Source organism: Sceloporus undulatus, unplaced genomic scaffold, assembly GCF_019175285.1.
Source record: "Sceloporus undulatus isolate JIND9_A2432 ecotype Alabama unplaced genomic scaffold, SceUnd_v1.1 scaffold_20, whole genome shotgun sequence".
NCBI lineage: Eukaryota > Metazoa > Chordata > Lepidosauria > Squamata > Phrynosomatidae > Sceloporus > Sceloporus undulatus.
The window spans coordinates 651,637-674,023 of NW_024802942.1; positions in this window are offsets into that span (position 1 = coordinate 651,637).

Consider the following 22,387-nt stretch of genomic DNA (forward strand, 5'->3'; position numbering starts at 1 on the left):
CAGGGCTCCAGAGGCCGCATCGGGCCTCCCAGGGGCCCGGTGCAGCTCCTGGAGCCCCGATTCAGGGCTCCAGAGGCCGCATCGGGCCTCCTAATGGGCGCCACCATTTTGAAGGGCAAAATGGCGGCCAGAGCGGCCAAAATCGGCGGCAATTTCAGCGGCAGGAGGGACCGGGGGCCGGCAGAAAGGTGCCCGCGGGCCGCATCCGGCCCACAGGCTGGAGGTTGCTGACCCCTGGTTTAGGGGCTACATCGGGGCCATGAAAGTCTTCCAATCTGAAGTTAGCAAGATCTAAGCTTTGATCAATGGCAGTCTCTTCCTCTGTGACTCGGGAAGCAACTGACTGCTGCTTTCATTCTGTCTTCTGTGAACAATCTCCAGCATGAGAGGGAATTGTGAAAGAGATCTTTCTTCTGCCTGTTGCACAGGAGATCATTCACAGGAGGGGGGTGGAAACAGCAGTCAACTGCTTCCCAGTTGATAGGGGAACCAATCACCATTGATTGCAGCAGTAGCTGCCTGGTAAGTGGAGATTGGTGGAGGGGGGGTTCACATGGGGATTCATTACTTAGCGCTATAACTGTTTTGCTTTTCTCCATGCATTTGAGGAAGTAGGCTGTAGCCTACGAAAGTTCATGATACCAGCTTCTTTATTTCAGTGACTTTCAAAGGTACTACAAGATCCTTTTGCATATTGATTTTCCAGATTAACACGGCTATGTCTTTGAATTCTAGTTTGCTTATGCACATGTAAGTCCCCAACAGGATTCTGGCCATACCTAACTACATACATCATTTCATTCCATGTCTATTTCTTCACATCATTCTTACAGCTTCTGAACAAAATAGGTGGGTGGTTGTGCAGAGCAGTTTTCATTATAGCATATCTGGCCCACACTAAGCCTGAAGCAGTCATGTACTGATGCCTGATTGATTCTGCCTGTTTTTGCTTTGCTGGGTACACAGCAAAGAAGAACCTTTCTAGAGCTGTAGATGATACCACACAAGGCTAGTGAGCTCTTTTGAGTCACAAATTATACTGGCTTAATCCAAACATTCTGAAGAATTAGGATGAGTGAGTGATTTGAAAGGAAAGTCTGTGTGCTCTGACATTTGGATTGTTCATGTTATACCATTTTCTATTTGTGCAGTCTAAAAATTGAAACTGGAAATTAACTTTTAAAAAGGAATTGGTTACTCCAAAGCAGCTAGATGCTTTACAGTTTTTAAAAATGAGTCATTACTTTCATATTTCTCAAAAGCAATTAAAATAGCTCCTTTTAGCTCCTTTAAATAAACCTTCTGAACACTACACACCACTGACCTATGGCACAAAAAATATTTTCCCCATCCACCTTTTTTCTGTAAAAGTAACTAACTTGTTCTGTTTATGCTGAAAAAAATGGTGAAGTTGTTCCTTACCAAATTTTAGTCATAATGTAATTTAGGTCCAAGACAGACGGGCGGAGAAATGCCACCCCTGTGTGCTGCGCAGCATTACCACAGCGACCAAATGGTGTGGTACCCCTGCACAGTAAAAAAGGAGCCGCCTAGAGCAGCTTCTTTTCTGCGTCGTCAGAAGATGTGTGGGTGCTCAGATAACCACACGTCATAGACACGCCGCCCCCCCATGTGGGCAGTGTCATGAAATTATGGCACCGCCCGCACGTGGAAGGGCTCGGGAGCATGTGGTTGGTGTAGGCTTCCAAACCCTACTATCGCTGCCAGGATGTTGCTTCCTGGCAGCATGTACCAGGCCTTAGTAATGTCTTAGGATGTAGCCACACTTCAGAAATAAAGCCATTAGACCCACTTTAACTGCCATGGCTCTGTCCTACAGAATCTTGGGATTTGACGTTTGGAGAGGCACCAAAGTGTTCTGACAGAGAAGGCTAAATATCTCACAAAACTACAAATCCCAGAATTCTGTAGCATTGAGCCATGACAGTTAAAGCAGTGCCAAACTGCCTCAGTTCTGCAGTGTGAATGCAGCCTCAGTTATTGAAGATGGAGTAATTACAAGAAACTAGCTATATGAGACCAAATTTGTAACCAGTTACTTCCCAGTTCTCATTAATAAGGCAAAGTTTTACAACAGAACTCCTGAACCATTCTTTTTATCCTTCAAATGAGGAACTCTCATTGTGTATTCTTTTCCTTGCAGTAAAAAGCATGCATGGTATAATATTCTCTTCCCACTTTTATCTCCAAGTGCAGAATAGGAGTGCTAACACACACACACACACACACACACACTCTTTTGAAAAAGCTACCTGTAGCTTATGAATGTTTGGTTGCTTCTGAAATGCCCAGTAGCTTTATTTTGCTAGCAATCCCAGGTGGCCTATAAGCTTTTCTTTTTTTTTTCTTTCTCCCCCTGAAGGTTTGACTGCTTGATATTTTAATGAACTATCATTTACCATCAGTGTTGCCTGCAGCCTCAAACTTTCTTTAAACAAGTTTATATGTTTAAAGGGATTTTATTGAGAATGCAGGCTCTGTTCCATCTCGCTCAGAATGCTGACTGCAAAGCCCTCTCATAATACTTCATTACTTTAGCAAAAGCAAAGACTCTGAGAGAGAGAGAGAGAGAGAGAGAGAGAGAGAGAGAGAGAGACTCAGACAAAACCTTAAAGCAGCTAGCAAAATGAATTTGCAAGGATAAAGTGAGTAGTAGAATATATTGTCCCAGGCCCATTTGATCACCTCAGAACTGTGAAGTCAAAGCCTTTCACGGCCAGCATTCATAGTTTTTTGTAGGGTTTTCAGGCTATGAGGCCATGCTCTAGAAGTTTATTCCTGATGTTTTGCCAGCAGCTGTGGCTGGCATCTTCAGAGTGCTGGCATATACTGTCAGGTGATTACACAGGAGGTGATACACAAATTAACATGCAAATCACCTCTTCTCAACCAGCAGTATACAATTGGCCCTCCATTTTTGTGGGGAATCCATTCTGGAACCCCCCTGCGAAAATGGAGGCTCACGCATATTCAAAATATAGGCTTGAATGCAATGCGCCTCTGTGTGTGTGGCCCAGGCACGGGCAACATTGAGATCATCCCTCAGGGAATATTCAAGGTTGCAGATTTCAGATCCATGAGTTGGGAGGGGTGACTGTATATATTCCACTCTTTTCCATTCGAGCATTTTCTGAAGATGCCAGCCACAGCTGCTGGCAAAACATCAGGAATAAACTCTTCTAGAACATGGTCACATAGCCCTAAAAACCCATAAAATACGACCTCAGAACTTGTTGGACTGTTTTAGGGATTCTGTTCTAGGGATAATTTTTCTTCTTCTTTTAGGCAATGGTGTGCATGATAGTCCACCTTCATTCAGTGGGGGTTACTGCCAGGTGAGGGTGGATAGAAATGTTACTTTGTAGTATAATGAATTCCATACGGAAAAATCTTTTCCTTCTTATCATTTTCATCAGGCTGAAAATGCAGAGGCCAACTTCTTGCTCAAAGAGTGGTTTGTCTCATTTTGGCCAAGTATTGTATTGACCTTCCTTGGTGCTGCTCAGTTTTGTGTGCTTGAGCTGCAACAAGCAAACACTCCTTCCTCCATGTTTTATTGTACTTAGATTGCCCTCCTTACTCAATGGCACATTGCTCTCTAATGCCTAGAGTTCTTTGTGCAGGTATTATTGGATGGACTTGCTGTAGATCATTGCTAATTCCTTTCTGTCCAACAACCAGACTATAACCAGGGGTTTGTTTTAGAGATCACATATCAACTGTGCAAGTTTCTTTTTCAAGTATTCTTCTCCCCCGTGAACCTGCCTGATCTTTGGGGGAGTCACTTTCACCACCATCACAGGTACATGTAATCTGCCTGGGAGAAAAGCAGCAAAGAAAAAGAAAGAAAGAAAGAAAGAAAGAAAGAAAGAATTTCCGCTGTCACCATTACAAGAATGGTCTTTTGCAGACACTCTTCCACAATCATTTTCACTCAAACAGCATAGACCATGAGTGCAAAATGATATAGGGGCGAGAGGAAAGAATCCAACAAAACATTAATTTAGAGGTACAGTGCGCCGCGTCATAAGCGGATGCACCATTTGTGGCTTTCAGCATATGCTGAAAGGGAGCCCGTGGGAGTGCATGGGGCGCAAGGGGCGGCACATCCCATTAAGAATAATGGGGTGCATGCCTATGGCGCACATGCGCTGCTGTGCCACCGCACCATGTACAAGCCCCATTATGTTCAATGGGGCTCGAGCATACACATTTTTTTATGCAGGGGGGAGGGTCCGGAATGGATCCCCCATGTAAAAAAAGGGTGCACTGTACATTTCTTCAAGACCAGCAACTTCTAAGTATTCAAAATATATCTTTTGCTGAAACTATGGCCCGGTTCAGACAGGTGCGATAGGACACCCTTGTCACATGTGAGGGGCAGCGCTTCTAGATGCCCCTTGCCCCTCGCATGTGATGAGGGTGTCAAAATGGCAGCATCCTGTATAGATGAGCACCACCATCATTACATGATAGACACCTAGCGTCCACATGTTGCGGTGCTATTATGAAGTCACGAGTGCTCCATTGGCATACTGCGGCGTCATAATGGCACCGCAAGAAGAACCCGCTTTTTGCTGGTTCTTTTTGGTCTGCAGGGAAGTCCCATAGTCTGGAGGCTGCGGCTTCCCTGCGGACCAAAGCTAGGCGCCGGGAGACCATCCTTTTTGGATGGTCTGTCCTGCGTCTATATCATTCCTATGGCTGGAGAATGATAGAATGCTCAAAAGAATGCAAGAATACCAGAACAGTAGACATTTTTGCAGTTGCGGCAGCTAGAAGTGATGGGCACATGGAAAACTATAGACCAAATGACTTGGAGAGGATTAGCCACTAGGTGTCATTTGCCTGGAGATTTGTTTTCTTGCCAAGTGATAAGTTTCCTTGAAACTTCAGCCATTGCCCTGAGACCTGGCCACCCAATTTAAATAGCTATTTGGACATCAAAATGGCAGACTTAACAAACTGCATCAATTTCTGGGATGAGGTATTGGGTCAAAAATTTAATTTATGCATCTACCTGGATGAATTTATGCATGAATACTTTGTTTTTAGGCCTTATGATTCATTCTCCAGATCTATAATTTATGAGATGGATTGTATAGTTCATAATGCAGTTCTTTCTTGTGAGAAGTGTCTCACATAAAACATAGACTGACTCATGAAAATGGTAAGGCAGTAAATCAGCAAGAACATTCAAAATTTTATTATATTCATGTCTATTAGTGGACAGATCCCAGTTCACAGGGCAGTATGTAAACTTAATTTATTTCAAATGTCAATTTGTTTCTTTCTAATACACCACCATGAGCACAGTGCCCTCTAGGCGGATATTTCATCCAGTAAAAAACACCAGCAGGTTAACCTCTTCTCCTTTGTGTGCTTGTTAGAGTATCATCAAACAATACCATTTAAACCAGAGAACTGGCTTTCCCAGGTGTTATATCACTACTTATTAACATCACTGTAAAAGTATTAAAATAGGTTAAAGTTTTGAGATAAGGGACACTTTGTGGTATGTAAAAGTATACACACTGGCTGAACAAAATATAGTATGGCTTGCCATATGCATAATGTTTCTCTTATGTAAGTGTGGATATGACCCAAGTCTCTGACCCTGATCTTATTGTTATTTAAGAAATGGAAAATTAAACAGCCATACTTAAGGCCACAGCCTTGCAAATATTTACACACATGCTTAATCTTAACTCCGGCGGAGTCCTGAGGCAATCCCATAAACTTCTACACAGAAGGGAATTGTTTGTTAGAGATTATGTCAGCAAAAGATCCAGTCAGCCAAATGTAATGTATACTTCCATCCAAAAATAAGATTATCAAGCTTATGGCTATAAAATATATCAGTGGCTTAAGAGCTTTATCATTTTAGTAAATACATCAAGAGTCATTAGGAATTTACTCTAGAATGTATGTTTTAGTTGGTTTTATGACTTTAAGGGCATCAAAAGAGATGTACTGGATCAAACCAAAAGACCGAAGGCCTGTGTTTCCCACAATGTCCAACTGGAACAGTGAATAGGACAGAAGGGCCTTCTGATGTTTGAGACAGTTTCACAACTGGCTTCCTAATTTGTCCTCTTGCATCTCAGCCTCAGAGGACAGCAATGGCAGACCCCCTCTGAAGAAGCTCACCAAGAAAACCCCATGAAAGGTTTGCCTTAGAAACTATTTGAAGGCACACAACAATACAACAAATTAGGAAGAACTGAACATAAAATGGAGGAACATCTACGATCTTTTCTTTTGGTTCGGTTCCTCTTCATGATGGAAGGTTTGGTGTAGAAAATGTGAACTGAAACACAAAGTAAAGACATTTCTTTCTCACAACTTTCTCTTCATTTTTATTCCACTACAGTCTAGCATCTCCTTGCACATGCAAGAGGTGCATCATACATCTGCTCATGAGGCTGACAAGACTGCCCATCCACTTGACTGGAAAGGTGTGTCTACATCTCTGCCTTCCTTGTTGAGGTACCAGAGCTCTCAGACAGACAAGGTTAAATGTCTCACAAAACTATAGTTCACAGAATTCCAGATCATTGAGCAATGGCAGTTACAGTGGTGTCAAACTGGATCATTTCTGCAGTGCAGATACAACCTAAGCATGCTGAACTAACCTAGGCCAAGCTGGGGTAGGAGAGGGAGGGCTAAGCTGGCTTGACTTTTGAAGAAGTGAGATAATAATGACACAGAGAAAAAAGGTGGAATGATACCTAAAATTGGCAGGTTAGGATAGGTGGATAAGAAGTGAGGAAACCTCTTAAACTGCGTGTGAACAGCAGATATAATCCAGTTTGACAACACTTTAACTGCCATGGTTCAATGTTACGGGATTCTGGGAATTGCAGTTTGTTGTAGCATCAGAGTTCTCTGGCTGGGAAGGCTAAATATCTCATAAAACTACAATTCTCAGAATTCCAGTAGTTCCAGAACTGAGCCATGGCACTTAAAGTAGCGTCAGACTGGATTATTTCTGCAGTGCAGATGCAGGCTAAGGCACTGAATTGCTATTTAATTTTATCACTCTTTCTCTAAAACCTATATAACTCTTTACATGCTGAGTACTTATGCCTTTCCAAGACATCAACTAGAGGAAACACACATTTCCTACTGTTTAATAACTTCAGATGGGAGGAATTGGAAGTGTTCATAGAAATGAGTAAATTGATGCCATTTAACTTTATTCACATCAGTCATATAAAATGTGCACTCATCAAACAAGCTCTTCAGCAACACTTGGGAATGATGAAGTCAGTCAGTTCTTTTAGCAGGTGGCATTCACACTTAGTGAAAAACCACAGAACTCCAGTCAACAATCCACTGGTGGAAGATATGAACATGGTATTATGACCAATGGGAAGGATGGAAGGGACCAAAAACTATTCCATGGCAGGCTTACCTCAACTAATGCCCTCCAGAGTTTCAATTAGCACCAACCAGAAAATCCAGTTGTCATGGCTGAAGGGGATTCTGGTTCTGAAGTCTATTCTAGGATGTTTTTCTCAGGTTAACTATAGATGTTCTCTAAGAACAGTTTCAAATTACTAACATTTTCTAGTTTGAGGAAATTAATTTCATATTTGTATCTCTGGACAACTGCTTGCATAATTCTTGCTACAGACAAACCGGTTCAACTGGGCTATTGCTACAGGCTTTACTTTACGGTTCCTCCTGTCTTCATTGGTTTTAGGCAAAAAGTTCTGAATGGGGAAAATACCCCCCCCCCCCCACCTTCAATGACATGAAAGAATTTGCCTTATTTGATGTCAGGTTATGAAAACCTTGAGGTGCTGTTTTACCAGATGGATTGCAACAAATACCAGGATCAGTAACCAATGAATCTGGATACTTACAACAATATGTTTGGATGGTTATGTCTTCCAGCATGGTGTAGTGATTTGAGCATCGAACCATGTCTCTGACGACCAGCATTCAGTTTCCTCTCTTGGCCATAGAAACCCACTGAGTGACCTTGGGCAAGTCACACCCTCTCAGCCCCAGAAAACCCCATTATAGTTTCACCTTAGGATCACCACAAGTTGGAAACAACTTGAAGATGCACAACAACAAAAACAACAACAATATCTTCTTTACTCAAGGACAGTCCAAGGCCTCCCTCAGCAGAGTTGGCAGAAGGATCCTAAATTAAGTACGGCTGGCTTACTGTACATGGAAGTAATATGTATTACCAACTTGGAAGGCCATGTGAAATAAAGAGAGCTCTGAAAATTTACTTGGTTTGACTGCAGCTCCCAGAAAACCCTATTGAGCATGGCCAATACCCTTGCTGGCTAGATGATTTTGAAATAAATAAATTTTCCATGTTCTGGAAGTTTGCAAAATAGAGGTACCTTCTTGGATAGTTAAAATGACAAACTGTATATATGAATTACACTGACAATATTAGAAGACATTGTAACCCATGAACTCTACACTTCTGTGCATAGCTTGGTTATAGTAATTCCTGACTAGTGGTTTATAATTTTTTTTAAAAGGTAGTCTATAAGACTTTAAAAGAAAAGTGCCTAAAGAGAATAACCTATCTGAACTAGTATGTCCAGAGCCTGAGGACAAAAATCATATATAAAGGAAATGCATATTTCCTGCTCTTACAACCTTTTCCCTCCAGGCATGTGATTTCTTCAAAGTATCCTTCCCGAATAAGACCTGTAAAAGAAAACCAAGTTGTTAAACCCAACAAGTTCATTTTAAACTTTCAAAGTGAGGCAAGCTTGTACCAGGATAAGCATAGACCTTTCCCCTCTTAATGGAGCTCTGCTTCCAGTCATGTTGAGGTGCTGCTGAACTTTGGTGCTTATGAACATTGATGTTTGTTAGCTGGGGAGGGGAGGATTGAGGGCAATAACCCCCAAGTAACAATGACATGTTCCTTAAGTTCCCAAATTTCTAGTATTGCAGTAATGTAAAAGTTTGGACATCCAAAGAATGAGAGCCGGGAGGGAGGAAGGACAAGTCCCATTGTCTCCACTGGTGGTGCGGTCACATGGCTGCATTGCCATTGGGGACAATACAGATTTGAGCATCCATGGATTTTGGTATCTGCGTGTGGCTCTAGAACATATCCTCTGTGGATACCAAGGGCTGACTGTATTTTAGCTTAAAGCTCTAGCTGCTGTTACCTAAACCTTGGGAGAGGCATTTATTTTTTTGAAATGGAAAAAGGCTATTAAAAATCTGTGGAAGATTAGGATCATCAGAAAGGCCTCAGTCTTCAATCTGATGTTACTCACTCCTGGCCCTCAAGATGTGCTCTGATTCTATGAATTTTAAAATCTTTCTGTGTATTTATTGCTTTTACTTCATTTGATATGATTAGAATCCTACCTTTCTCCCAGATTTAGAATCACAGGCAGCCAAACACATAAAGAACCAAGTAGTAATAGCAACACAATGTGTTACAAATATTAAAATACAATTAAACTAATTGCAATAGTAAAAGCACAAATTAAACTAGAAAAAATTTAAAATGCCATTCAATAATACTAATAATAATTAAAAGTGAAAATACAAAGATTCAGCACATTCATTAAAATCCTTGCCTGTAGCAGCTATTGATGACCAGGCTGAATAGAAAGGTCTCTGCCTCCCCATAGAAGGACAATGATTAACTGAATGATTTGGGTTGTTACACCTCACTGCCTGGCGAATTTGGACATTTTGTGCTGTTTTGAAACTTCAGTCATACTGCAGAGAAGCTAGAGCCATATGTCTGCCACAGTGTACTGCTTTAGCTTGGTAAATATTGAATCCAAGAAAATGATTTCCACAATATGACATGTTATAGGCATGCAAGGAATTTCCTGTGATTCCTCATTATTAATAAATAGGATCTTTTTTAAAAGAACAACAACTTGATTTCTGCAGAAAGGCATGATACTTTCTTGACTGCTTACTAAAGCAGCAAATGAATAGCATTGTTCCAATGTCTGTCTGTCTGTCTGTCTGTCTACCTACAGACCAGGATATCTTTCCCCCCTACCAAGATGGAAACCCCAAGGGAAACAGTGGGCTGTCAAGCTACGTTCTAGCTTGACTAATCACCTCTGACTCACACTGGATAAAAACAGGAAAACTATGGCTTAAGGTACATTTTGGCAATATAACAGAGAGCTAGAAGTGTTAGAATGAATGTTCATCACACCAATCTGTGATTCAAGATGACTTTTTTTTTTTTGCAGTCATTTTCAAACAAAAATGCTCAGTAGTACATCAAGTGCAAATAAAAAAGCTGCTTGAAATTTTATTGCAATGAGCTACCTTCCAATCTATGACATAACTGATTTGGAGCCTTAAAATGAAGTATCCTCTTTCTCACCACAGTTTATAAGGCAGCTAATATATTTCTATTGTTCTATGCACTGAGCTGTAGGCAGACTTAGTCATGCTTAGAGCATATCCACTATAATCAACAAAACACAACAAACTGGAATGATGAACTGAAATCCCATTGGTATCACTGCTTCTACTCCAAGGATGACTTGTGTCTGATGATCCAAATAACACATCATCCACGACTTGTGTCTGATGATCCAAATAACACATCATCCACATGTCCTCACAGCTATCTGTCCAGATAATGCAGGGCCGAATGAACAATTCTGATGCAAACTATTCTGATAACATACAACCAGTTCAGCACTGAACCCACATTGTATGTCCTTTCAAACAGATTTTAAAAACTCATCTTTTGGTCTGGAACTTCCTAGAAAGTCTGTAGCCTTCTGGAGCAATGTTGTGTGACTGTTTACAATATGTCCTTCTGTGTTGCCCACAGCTGTTGCAACATGCATAACTTGCTCCCTCACAGGTCAGACCAAGGTACCCAGCCATGTGATTGATGCTGAGCATCTGTTTTTCAGTCTCAGAAGAAGGAACTTGTGCTGGCAACTGCAGTGAATGGCACAGTGGGATATACATGTGAACAGCCGTCCAGCATTGCTCCAAAATGTCCAAGTAATGGGGGGGGGGGAGTTTGGAGTTAGAATACTCCAGGCTGTTCCCAGAACATTCTGGCTCATGTGGACCCAACCTTAGTTAAGACGTCAGATCCAAATTCCCTCTTTTGTTTTCTTTGCCCCCCCACCCCATGGTCAAAGGACACAAAGGTCTGTACTATTCGATTGTTGCTTTAGTGCCCATTCTGTGGACACATAAAATCTTATTCTTGCATGGGATAATGAAAAATGTCAAGTGAATTGTCTCCACTAGACAAGATTACAAGTGGTTTTGCATATACAGTGGTACCTTCCCTTAAGCAGGGGATCCATTCTGGACCCCCCATGTAAGGGAAATTCCATGTATACTTGAGCCCCATTAAAGCCAATGGGGCTCGTGCTTGGAGTGGCGTGGTGGCACGTGCACACCCCATTACTTTTTCTGGGATGTGGCACTCCTTTTTACAGTGCCACTTCCAGCATATGCTGGAAGCTGCGTAAGGCACACCCGCGTATGATGAGGGCGCACTATACATGTTGATGATGGCAAATTCAAGTTGGGATGTTATTGCCAAAATTTTGTGTATTCTTTGTTTTTGCACAAAGCATTTTTACAAAGAAAACAGATTGCACAACAATGTTGGGGGTTGTGCAATAATGTTATTTTTCCCCCACACCCAAATCCTGAAATGAGAAAAGTCTTGTACATGTAAAAATGTTTAAACTAACACTTTTCACAATTAATGTTTGGGAGAAACTGACATCTTTACCCAACGCATTGGAATACATAAAAATCTTCTTTAAGTTTGTTTTTTTTAGCAGACTTTGCCAAAATGTAAATGTGAGAGAAAGCAACATGAGCAGGTTTGCCTGCCCAAGTCCCATATTCAGTCTCCAGCTTCTTCCATTGAAAGGATCAGACAGTAGATGGTGGTATAAAAGACCTCTGGAGAATTGTTCCTAGTCACCACAGCCAATATTGACCTAGATAGATGTGGCCCGGAATAATGCAGCTTCCAATGTTCAAATCCCGGGCTTTCTCTGTCTGTATAATATGTAGCAATTCCAACTCCAGTTTGTTTGGAGGGGAACTCTTATGGGCCCCTGAAAAGCTGCTTCCAGGACACCGACAATAGCATTGACTAGGCCTATTGCTGATTTAACTCAGACCAGTGTCTAGAGAACAGGATCTTTGGTTTCTTCTGCTGAAGTTCTGAATATGATAAGGATTTAGTATTTACTACATCTGTAGACAGGTGACCAGTTCATATATAAGTTAACAAAAAGGAAAAAAAAGAAGAAGGCAGAGGAGAATGTGGGAATTTCCCAATTGTAGCAGAGTTTAAGGCATTCCTTCCAAGAAGGAAGTAACCTTTAAAAAGAACTTTTAACAAACTTAATTAACATAACAGACTTTTTTAAAGACTATACTAAAGCTTTTTTTTTTTTAAAGCTAGACATACTGAACTAAGAAAAGAGCAGAGTAATGAAGTGGAAGATGAAATGTGTTATGCTTTAAAGTGACAAGAATGAAAACGAATACCTGCTAGCATTTGATTGAACATACAGCCGGCAATATACACAGATTTTTTATACACAGATTTTTTATACACAGATTCAAGCATCCATGGTTTGAAAATATTAAAAAAAAGTATAAATTTCAAATATTAAACATTGATTTTCCAATTTTTATAAGGGATACCATTTTGCTTTCTCACTATATTTAATGGGACTTGAGCATCCACGGATTTTGTTATCCACGGGGGATCCTGGAACCAAATCCCAGGGGATAACAAGGATCCACTGTACTATCACTTTCAGATGTGTTCATCCATAAGCTTGCTCCATCCCATTATGGCAGTAGTTCCCAACCTTTGGCTATCCCAATGTTTTGGACTTCAGCTCCCATAATTCCTGACTATTGGCCAAGTTGGCTGGGGCTTCTGGGATCTAAAGTCCAAAACAAATGGGATCTGAAGTCCAAACCAAATTCGGAACCACTGCATTGTGACATCTACAATTTTTCAAAAATCCCATTGTGATAATTAGTACATGAATATGAATGTAAGCATGAGGGCAAGGATCCAGTGTTGGATTTCCACAGATAGACAGGCAGTAATGTGTGAAAGCAAGATGAGGTGATATCTCTTTCTCACTGCAGCCCCTTGGAGGCCTGGGCAACCCTCTGAGGCTGTTTTTTTGCAGGCTATAAGGCAGGAGGTAAGTCTATGATACTATCTCTGAAGTGCCAATATTATACTAGATTCAAGCCATTTTTTAAATTTTAATTTTCTCCCAAATGCACATTTCTAAAGATTTCCCCCATACCATATATATTTTAAAGCAGTTATCTTTTAAATGGTTTTATTTAAAGGATCAGTGCTTTTATCTTACTATATTTTAAATGTACTTTAAACTTTTTTAACTTTTTGTTTTTAATAGAATTATTTGTTTAATTTTTCTAAAATGTTTTTTGTGTAATAGGATTTTGTCTGTACTGTACTTTCTTTTAGGTTGTTGTAAGCAACCTTTGGTTCTATGTCGAGAGGAAGGTGGGATATAACTTAATTAAAGGTATAAATAAGAAAATAAACTTGGGAACAGTTTTGAAAGCAGCTCACACAACTTTCAGAAAAGCATTATGACCACAATTCTAGATCATCTATGGAAGCTGCTGCCACACTGCAGAATTAATGATGTTTGACACTCCTTTAACTGCCATGGCTCCATCCTATGGAATCCTGGGACTTGTAGTATGTTGTGGCACCAGAGCTCTCTGACACAGAATGCTAAATATCTCACAAAACCACAGATCCTAGATTTCCATAGCATGGAGCCATGGTATTCAAAGTGGTACCAAACTGCACCACTTCCACAGTGTAGATGCAACCTAAGTTGGATAACTACCTAAACTAATCAGCTCACTAGCATCTCCCAGCCTGACCAACCCCTCCCATACCCAGCTGTCTAAGCCGATATTTACATAGTTTATTTTCCATACCTTTTAAAACCTTGGTTCTTCTCCTTTGGATATGTTCTAAAGTTTGTCCATATTCCTTTTCAACTGTGGTACTCTGAACTGAACACTGGTATTTTAAATGAAGTCTGATCAAAGCAGAATAGAGTGGCACTACTACTTCCCTCAGTCTGGGCATCATACTTCTGATGATTCAGCCTTGAATTGCATTGGCTTTTTTGGCTGCTGCATCACATAGTTGACTCATGTTTAGATTGTGGTTTAATTAAGATCCCTAGATATTTTTCATGGGTACTCTTGTCAAGTCAGGACCTATATTACTTCACTAGTCTCACCTCATCCAATATTTGTCCATATCATTTTTATTTGCCAGGCCACCCATCCTATATTTGTGCAATTCATTTTCCTGACTAAACTTTGTACCTTATATTTTTCCTGGTGAAATTAATTTTGTTAGTTTTGGACTAGCTCTCCAATCTGTTATTTTGAGTCTTGATCTTGTCTTGTCAAATAATAGCTACCTCTTCTAATTTGGTGCCATCTGTAAATTGAGTAAGCTATGCCAGGATTTGAATCCTGCTCTCTCAGTCTCCTAGTCCAACGCTAAAATCATTAGGCAGTCATTTCTTCATGCTGAAAGAAACTGCAAATACAAGCAACAGCATATGTTCTGGAGCAACAACAGAAGCAACAGAAGAGCAATAAAAGTAAAAAACCTTTAAAAAAGAGTAGCAGTAGAGGAGGAATGATAAAGCAGTGAGGTGAGACTAGTGCAGCTATTGTGAAATAAAATGAAGCTTAGCAGAAGAGACAGACAGTAACAACAAAATTGTAAAACAAAAAGAAAGAAGACACGAGTAGCTGTTTCTTTCTTAATATAAAGTTTTCCTATTCAATAGGTAATTAAGGAAAGTGTTTAAATTTTCTATGGTCATTCATATTTATAAAAACTAGAAATAAATGTGTGTGTTTTATTGTGTATGATGCTATGTTCAAACAGAATGTATTACATAAAGTGTTCTTTTTATGAACAATACATCTTACTCCCAGATAAGTGGGTAAAGGGTTAGAAACTCTGGTCCAAAATATACTGCTGAAATAATCCAGTTTGAGACCGCTTTAACTGCCCTGGTTGAGTGCTAGGGATTTCTGGGAATGGTAGCTTTGTGTGACATTTAGCTTTCTTGCTAGAGAGCTCTGGGGCCACAATAAACTACAATTCCCAGAATTCCCTAGCTCTGAGCCAGGGCAGTTAAAGAGATCGCAAACTGGATTTTTTTCTGTCAGTGTTTTGGACTTTAGATACAGTACCTGGAAGGCAAGGTTGCTAATGAAGTGTGATTTGACTAAGGATGGGTAAAAATTTCATTTCAGTTCACTTCTCATAAGAATTTGCCATGATTTGCCTCCCCCCCCCACCCCATTCCTGGGATGGAAATAACTTGAGCAATATAAAAATTAAATGTGAATAAAACTGAAACCAATACATTTGTCCATTTAAGCCCACAACTTTGAGTTCTTAATTCCTAAAAGTCTGGGTTTGAATCCCTATGTATTTGACCGTATTGATGCTTAAATAGGGTTGCTGCATCTTTTTTCTTAGATCTGTAACATGGGAGGATAATATGCTGGAATAGCTATACCTCTTGAATTTGGCCAGTACAAATGGTAGAGAATTTTCTTTCCATTTGTTTTTGTGGTATTACCAAAAGTTACATATTGCTTAGCATTTAGGATGGAAAGAACATCACATTTAAAAAGAAACAAATGTCGGAAAATGTAAAGGGTTGGCTTAGCTTTGTGCTAATATTGTGGTTATGTCCCTGGACTGGAGGAGGTTTGGGTGAGATTTCTTTGGAACTTATCCCGTGACATTTTAAATTGGCTTACCACTATCTAGTTTAAACCTTAATTCAAGCAGCATCCTGATATTATCAGATGGTTTTGCCACCCAGTTTGCTGCCTGAATACAGCCCAGGTCCATCCCCGCTTCCAGGAATGCTCCATTGGTCATTCTCTCAAGCTGGAAAACTCCCACATCCAAAAAGAGCTGGGAGGAGCAGCTCTGGAAGCAGGGATTGACCCGGGATTGATTTGGGTGGCAAATTAGGTGGCATAAACCATCTGATAAGATCAGGATGCTGCCCAAATTAATATTTAACTCAGATAGAGGTAAAACGATTTAAAACACTATGGGATAAGCTCCTTAGATTACCTGATAGAAGAGGGTTCTTCTAATCCCATCACGTTTTCTGGCAGATGGAGAATCTTCTGGTTGATGATGCCTAATCCAAAACCCCTATAGTCAGCTTTCACTGTCATGCATAAACTCTTGGAGCAAGAGGAGCCCAGGAATAACTCCTGTATGTGTGCAAGAGCTCAACTGGAGGATCTGGACATAAATGGTCTAATACAGTGGTTCTCAACTGAGGTTGGGGGTTCAAGGTGTTGTTAGACTAGACTCTAGATGTAGTTAGACTATTTTTTTTCAGAAGCCTCAACACTATGGCTGAAATGTGAGATTCTGGGAGTTGAAGTCCACAAACATCTGGAGTCTTCTTCAAGCTAACTCACACTTCACAATGATAGTGCTATTTTTCCACTTTAACGGCCAGGGTTCTATGCTATCAAGTCTTGAGATTTGTAGTTTGGTCAGAGGCACGAAAGGAGTGCACTGTCTGAAAAATTCTAAATACCTCCCCTTAAACTGACGATCCCAGGATGCCATCAGACAGAACCAGGGAAATTAAAGTGGGATCATACCACTGTAATTCTCCAGTGTGAATTGGCCCCCAGTTAAGAACCAGAATGTTGTAGAATAGAATCTTGTTAAACTCATTTCATAATGATCCTGTCAGCTTTTCTCCTTAATTTTCATATGGGCTCCTTTCAAATGCCATACTGTCATTAAACTTTAAGACTTAATACTTGAAGCTTTCCACTTTCACAGTCTCTGTTCTTTCTTCTTCACACAATGCAAACAATGGCATATTCTATCACAAGATGTAGTGATTGGCACCAACTTGGATGGCTTTAAATGGAGTTAGCTTTAAATAGTAATACAGCTATCAATGCCTACTAGTCCTGATAGCTATACATTATCTTCCATGTAAGAGGCAGATAGTAGGAGGGTGCTGGTAGGCCTTCTATAGAGATATGGCTGGCCACTGTGAGAACGCAATGCACTAGATAGGATGGATCTAGCACAAATTGTCTTATGTTCTCTTATTTTTCTATTCCCTCTTTCATATTTATCTCTTTCTTGTTCTCCAGTTATCCTTTCATTCACCCATTCCCTGTTCATTCTCCATTAATCAAATATTTAGGTTTCTACTTTCTCTCATTTTGGTACAATCAAAATACCATTCACCTGAGCACCTGCATTGGATAGGTTTTGCTTCACTTAAGTTTCATCACCAGATTGAGTTGTAGTGGCAGATTTCAGAGGAACTCTTTTTTCATTTGTTATACTTTTTTTTGCAGGTAGTACACTTGAGGTTCAGGTGGGCATTGTGGCCTCAGGGCCATTTTTGTGAGCCCCAGGAGTCAAAAACATTTTTTCTCTGAAATTCCCAAAAACTCTCTCTCAAAAAGTGCATGCGTGGCATTTCACCATGTTTGGAGCTCCCCATGGACCTCTGGGGTTCAAAATTAATTTTTTTCAAAATTTTAGACTGCTAAAAGTTTTTGAAAGAAAAATCAAGATATGTGATTAGAATTTGTAAGGATAAAACAAGGGACAGAGTATATGATAAAGTAATTTTCTTTTTCTTTCTTTTCCTTTACTAATTCAAGATGATAGAGATTAATAATCAAGAGTGAGTGAGAAACAAAATACAAGATTTGAAAATGAGGTGGAAAGGGGATATCCCCTTGAATGGAAAAATCTATATATTTAGTTAGATTTTTAATAGAAGGTGAGGTAAAGCGCTACATATTTTGTTTAATTGGTTCTTTGCATTACAATTAAAATATATTAAGGATTGTAGGAATTTGGCGTGGGAGATAAGCGAGTGTGCTATCTGTATTTTGTGTCAGTGTCACAAGAAGTTGTGTGTGTTAATCATGTTTAAGATCGTTTTAGGTTCCTTAGGGGGCTATTGAGAATCACATTAAAGCAACAGATCAAATCAAAGTAAGAAGTGTAATATAAGAAGGGATGGATTTGGGAATGTATATTGTAAAGTATAGTTGTGATTATAATAAGAGATGTTATGTTTGATGGATATAATGAATTAAAATTAATAAAATATATGGGAGGAAAAAGTTTTTGAAAGAACAAATTTTATTTTTTTCCTTTATGGGATCAGTTCTAGTGGATGGTTGCAGTATCCTAGAAAGCTAATGAAGTCTACTCTGACACAGCTGCCCACCCCTGGTATAGGTTGATGGAATTTTGCTATGTGGCAAGTAGTTGGAACTGATTATTCCATGCCTTGTGAGTTATTCTAAGACCATTTAATGGATGAAAAAAAAAACCCTAAGTGCTTATTCAGGAAAGTCAAATAGTACTTTATGTGAAGACAAAATGATAAGGTGTTATGTTTTTGCAGGGAGCTTTCTGCTGATCTAGTAGCAGCCACTATGACTGGGATCCCATGAACTTTGTTATATGTTTTCCTTCCTTGTTAAAAATAAATATATAAATCACACACTTACAATTGGAGATCCTGACCAAGTTTCTTGCTTGCCACATTGTTTATTTCCCATTTTGTGTATACTCATTTGGCAGCCAATTGTTGAATGACCTCTGTTCAAACATTTGTGCTTTGTGTTGCACTCCCAAAACCTGACAACTAACTTTCCTCCTGTTCTTGAAAATACCAGCAAATCAATGTTCCTTACAGTTCTTTGTTACAATGGATTTGTGCCTCTTCAGCATTTTGTTGTTGTTCTGTGCTTTTAAGACAGCTACAACTAATAAAGATCTTCTTGGCAAGATTTTTTTTCATAGGAAGTTTTCTTGAGATAGTGTGATTTGCCTAAGGTCAACCCAGTGGGTTTCTATGGGTGAGTAGGGATTCAAAACTTGATCTCATGGAGTACTAGTTCAACACTCAAATCAATATGTGGGAAACAGAACAGCTTTTACAACATATTCGATCTCACAATCCAGTCTGCTCAGGAATTCCAACTAGGCTGATTTTTGATATCAAGATAGGATGAGGCTGGGCTGCATGAGCATATCAAAGCTTGAGTGTCAGCCAAATTATGGTGCTATTTTCATTAAAACACCTTGTTGCTACAGTTGATAGCAATGCAGTGTCATTTAGTACAAGAGTGTGTGGTCTGCTTTGAACTGGGGATGTGGAATGGGGGCAATGTTAATCCTCACAAAAATCACCCTACAATTAGCAACAGTAGAAACCTGTCAGGAATGATCTTCTCAATAAGGAAACTCTAGAGAACATTACCTTTTCTCGGAATGGATTTGAAAACAGGATTACTGAGATGATTTTGGCTAACTTTAAGGATGAGTTTATTTATTTCATGATTTGAGAGGGAGTGGGTGATGTACAATGGAAGATCATTAGACAGAGTATACAGCAGCTAGTGTCCACTACCTTTCCTGTTTTGTCACCTGCACTCTGGATCCTTAGAAACAGTGCAGTGATACATTTTGATGTTATCTCCCCTTGTCCTTGACCCAGCACCATATATTGCAATACATGTTTGTGTACAAAATAGCCATACTATGGGATAATCTGTCTAGCTGTACCACCAAGAGAGGTCCTTATAAACAAGTACATTTCTGCCATTTCCATCAACAGGAGCAGGTGTTTTGTAAAATCTATGGCCCACTCCAGATGAAGCCACATTAAAATAGTTTGCATTAGGGATGTAACTATTCACTAAGTTTCTTCTCAAAGGTAACAATGAGTAATTTCAGCAAAATTGTTCCCACTATGAGGAACTCATAAAGTCACAGAATTTTGAAGGTTATTTGCAATTCAGGACGTAATTTGCATATAATAGCGTTTTCTACATAGAAATCAGCATTTTATGCATGAGAAACATTTCAATGCAAAAATATTAATTCCTGTACAGATAATTCTGCTTTCTGTACAAAAAATATTGTTTTCTATTCATATCACCCATGTGTTATTTTTACATAGACTAATTCCCCAATTATAGCCTTTTCTGCATAGAAAACAGCATTTTCTGCACAAGAAATATTATTTCTGCATTGAAACATTATTATCCACACACACACGCACACACACACATGCATTTTCCAGAACAGAAAATGCTGATTTCTGGGCAAAACAAGCACGTGCATATTTTGTACAGAATAGGTCCCAGACACTGAAGATTCTTGTCAGTCCAAGATTCTTCTCGTAAAGGTTTCTCAACAAACCATTTAAAAATATTTTAAAATATTATTTCCACCTCTAGCTTGCATTACAAGCATAGCTCCCAGCAATATGTTATTGCTGGGGGAAATCCATTCCCCACTTGGCTGCTATAAGCAGCTTTGCTGCTATGGCTATAAAGAATGGGGGGGGGCAGGAGTATGGTAGATACTGCTGTCACCCTCAATCCACAGAAAATTCTGCTGTCCTAACACTGTGGGCACTGGCTCCACTGCACTACGTGAGGAAGACTTGACTTAAAGAAAAGGATAGTCTCTAGGTTTTAGTTTGAGACTGAAGAGGGTTTAACTCATTCCAACTGATTCTATACCACTCAGGATGGTACAGCGGGCCCTATTTAATTCATTGCATTCATATTTCATTTACCTTTTTCCGACTGCTGCCTTGGACTGTAATTCCTGTCCACCTGTGACTTAAGAAGCAAGTCAGTTCTCTATTGCTCCCTTGGAATGTGACCCTTTACCTAGCACTTGCCTCATCCTTTGTTTTCTTGCTTTGAATTCTCTCCTCTAGCCCATGTGTAGCTGTATGCAATGCACTGACCTTTAGATCTTCATTGATCTAAATCCAGCTTCTCTAGGAGCAGATGAAGACCTGATAAGCTGAAGCTCAGTGGCAACACTCCTACACAGCACACAAAAGCTCTCCAGGTTCTCTAGAAAGGCTCAGATAGCAGGAAAAGATCTCTCTGCTGGAGATCCCAAAGAACTGTTCTGAGCAGAAGGTATAGAGTGCATTGTTGATTTGACCTGAACCCTAACATTCTGTAAAGCTTATCTTCCTATAGTCATAAAAATCTTGGAAACTATGTAAAGTATAAACATGCCAGGATTACCACAAAAGAAAGAGCCCAATGTCCATATGGGTTCAGATGAAGGGCAGAAACAATCTTTGCCAGATTTCTGTGAAAACAAACTCAGAGGTACTGAAACTGGCAAAAGCAGCCCTGGTAGCAACAGTGAAACTAACACACCCCATGGGTCACATTTAACACTTTGCAATGGTTCACAGAACCCTCAGGTGTACAAAGAAATGATGCATTGCAAAAAAGTAAGGCAATGAAAACATGCCACCTTGGCATGAAGCAGAACTCCTAGAATAACAGCATGAATACCAATTTGTTTTGCCTGATCAGAGCAGGTACATTAGTTGTATTATGAGCAGACAAATGTCACTAAGAAATGTCCTCATGTTGATTATTTTTAGTGTGTGATAGGCTGTTGTAAGGACTGTTTCATTACCTGTAAGATAGAGATCTTTCTTTCTCACTCCAACTCCATATTATCTAATTATGTACATATTGACTGATTAGCTTCATTTTCTTTTCAGCTCTGGTACCACCTGCATTTTAACATTTGTCATCCTGAGCTCCAAAATGACATGACAGGGTGTTGATATGCATTCCTTATCATTGGTGTAGCCTGAAACACCTTACTCTTTAGTTTAATAAAATCATGATAAATGTATTAGCATCTAATCCTTATTTACAAAGGCTGGTTTCCTCTTTTTCTCTCCCAGAACACATCTGCAAAGTAGTTTCCTGCAGTGATGATTAGACCCAGTTAAAAATGGTAAGATTGTTTAACCAGTGTTTAACTATCCAGGTGTTTTGGACTTTAACTCCCAAAAGCCTGAACAAGCTTGGCCAACAGTTAAGAATTCTGGGAGATGAAGTCCAAAACACCTGGAGAACCATTGGCTTAAAAGAAGTGCACCACTGAAAATGTGGAAGGAAGAGTTCCTGGAGAACATGTGTACATCTGTCCTGATGTGTGATTTTTTTTTACCAACTAGGAACTTATGATATCAAGCAACAGAGTTGGGTATAAACGGCCATTTCATTAACTATTTAAATCTTTAAACATAAATGATCTGTGTTGGGAGGTGGAGGAGCCCAAGGCAGGTTCCAACTGAAGCAGAACATTCCAGCATGACCTTCTCCTCAGCCAACCCTGGGAAAGCAGCCATGCTCTATATGCCAGCCACCAACAAGCAATTATTTGCATTGCCTGAAAGTTGGGCCAAGTGATCAAGTGTTTGAG